Here is a 2,790-nt window from a genome sequence, read left to right on the forward strand (position 1 = left end):
GTATATTTTACCCGGGGTGTGTTTAATAAAAAAAAAAACTAAAAGCGTTGCTCACACACATAAAGAGTATTGAGATTAAATAAAGTTAATATAATGGATAGAGCCCAGAACAGGAAAATACATAAGTAAAATCAAATGTAATGTTTGATTTCACTTTTATTGGGAAACAATCAGGCTAGAAATGTGAGTAACCTATGTTTAAACTGTGAAAACACTCTCCACATACATTAAAGCTGTGCAACTCTGAGTGGGCCATGCAATCAAGCAACTGTTACATATCTGTATTAAACTAGCCAACATAGACTCACCACCACATGATGTTGCCCTGCAGCGGGGGCAGAAAATCATTTGCAAACTAGGGATCTTATGTTGATTATCATATTCTTACTTATGTACACACACACACACAGAAGGGAAAAATTTCAAAACAAAACAAAAAACAACTTCGCTTAACCTGTCAAGCACAGGAGCAAAATAAAAATCTCTTTGGGCTCTGTTAAAATTTCTTTAGTAAAAGTGTAAAAGGCCAAACCTAGGAGGTTGGGCAACCCGGAAAGTCCCTCCAGTATCAGGAGTTAATAGTCAGGAAACATTCTTCACTTTAACGCGTTTTTTATGAAAAACCACTGACTCATAGATGCAGATAGACATACAAGTGCACATACATCCAGATGTGCATTTAGACATTAAAAGTGTAGAGACATGTACACACAGATTGGCAAACCGGTACAGAGTCTAACTGAAGAGCTTAACAAAGCAGACGTGGCAGTAGGGTTTGTGATTTTGCCTGATATGATATTGGGAACCAACTTTGAATAATGACAGGAACCTGAGATGAACACAGTAGGTTAGTAAGGTGTAGCAGAGAGAGGGTCAGAGCGAAGGTAGTGGACCTGGGAATAGTGTAGTGACGTCTTTGGAAGACGTCAAAAGGGGGAATTGTAGAATTATAGGGACTATTTTACATAACCATCATCTTGTCATTGCATTAATTATCATTTCATCCAAGCATTTATTGAAGCTGCTGGCATTATGTTATAATTTATATTATAGGGGTTATCATAATCAAATATTAACATGTTTATTACAGGTGCAGTATAACTACTTTAAAATGATTGAGTTAAATATATATATATCATAACTCATATGCTGAGTATATTGTTACAGTAAAATAGTAGCTGAGCAAAGGCCTGAATGTATTCAGCTTCTTGTGGTATTTGAGTTTGCTTAGTTACAGGTGACGGAAGGATGTCCAGTCCATGGTGACCTCAAAGGCCTTAGGTCATCACTATATTCGGAAGAGTATGCCACAAGGAGGAACCTCTATGTTGCAGTTAATTCTTAAAATACATGAATGTTCTGTACATGCAAATTATGTGCTTGTAAACGCAAGAAGGGGCGTTACAATACCCTGATGTTATAAAAGCAATCTAGAGTGTATTTTGGGTAGAGATGTACAACTGCTTTGCAGTTTGCACCTCTCCACGCTGCGTGCATTCATTAAAATCAATTGTTTGATTGACCTCTTCTGGACTATCATTGTTTTACTCTCATCCTCAATTTCGGACCCGTAACACTACCAAGCGGAGAGCGCGGGGGATCGTCTTCTGGCCGTTCATGTCAAGAGATATTGAACAAACAGTTACTTCTTGCTCGGTGTGTAACAGCACTAAACCTCATCAACAAAAAGAGCCCCTTCATCTGCATGAAGTTCCAGATCTTCCTTGGTCGACCGTGGCTACAGATATCTTTGAGTGGCACTGTCAGCACTATTTAGTAGTAGTCGACTCATACTCAGGCTGGTTTGAGATTGACCTGCTGAAGGATTTGACATCAGCGACAGTCATCAAAAAGCTGAAAAGACACTTCTCAGTTCATGGTGCTCCACACACTCTGATCTCAGACAATGGAAGGCAGTTTACAAGCCAGCGTTTCAAAGACTTCGCTTCACAGTGGGACTTTCGACATGTCACCAGCAGTCCAGAGTATCCTCAATCCAATGGGCTTGCTGAGAGAGCAGTGCGCAGTGCTAAACAGCTGATGGAGAAATCTCACAGAGATGGCACTGATGTATTTCTCAACCTGCTGAATCTCAGGAATGTCCCACGTGATGTTAACCTGGGTTCCCCTGCAGAACGACTTCGATCCAGACAGATTCGAACTACGCTCCCAATCACGACCAAACTGCTCGAACCACAACACCGTGGATCTGAGAAAGTGAAAGCCCAGCTACTCAACAAGAGACTGACTCAGAAGATCTGTTATGACAGATCCAGCCGACCACTTCCACCTCTTGAAGAAGGACAAGTAGTGAGGTTACAGACCCCACAGGGTTATGACCGCACAGGTGTGGTGAAGGAACTTTGTAAAGAACCTAGATCCTACCTGGTACAGTCAGATGGAAACACTTACAGGAGAAATCGCAGACACATATTGCCTGTGTCTCAGCCTGCTACTGTTCAAAAAGACACTGATCATCATCATTATGATGGACTGCAGGGTGTGGGTGAAAACAATGATGTAGAACAGTTTAAAGACAGCACTCATGTTGAGAGCTCTTCTGATGTTTTGCATTCTCCAAGACCTTCCAGGAGTGATGGTGTTTACAGGACACGCTTTGGTCGTGTATGCAAACCAAATCCAAGATATAGGGATTAATTGGGTACTAGTTAAAACACAGAACTTGTTCAGGTTTGATATTTGATCCAACAGTAACTGATGTCCACGTTTCAAGTTAAAATTCTGTTTGAGGTAATTTTCAGTAGTAATCATATTTAACTTTATACAGCA

This window comes from Oreochromis niloticus, linkage group LG5 (assembly GCF_001858045.2).
Source record: "Oreochromis niloticus isolate F11D_XX linkage group LG5, O_niloticus_UMD_NMBU, whole genome shotgun sequence".
NCBI lineage: Eukaryota > Metazoa > Chordata > Actinopteri > Cichliformes > Cichlidae > Oreochromis > Oreochromis niloticus.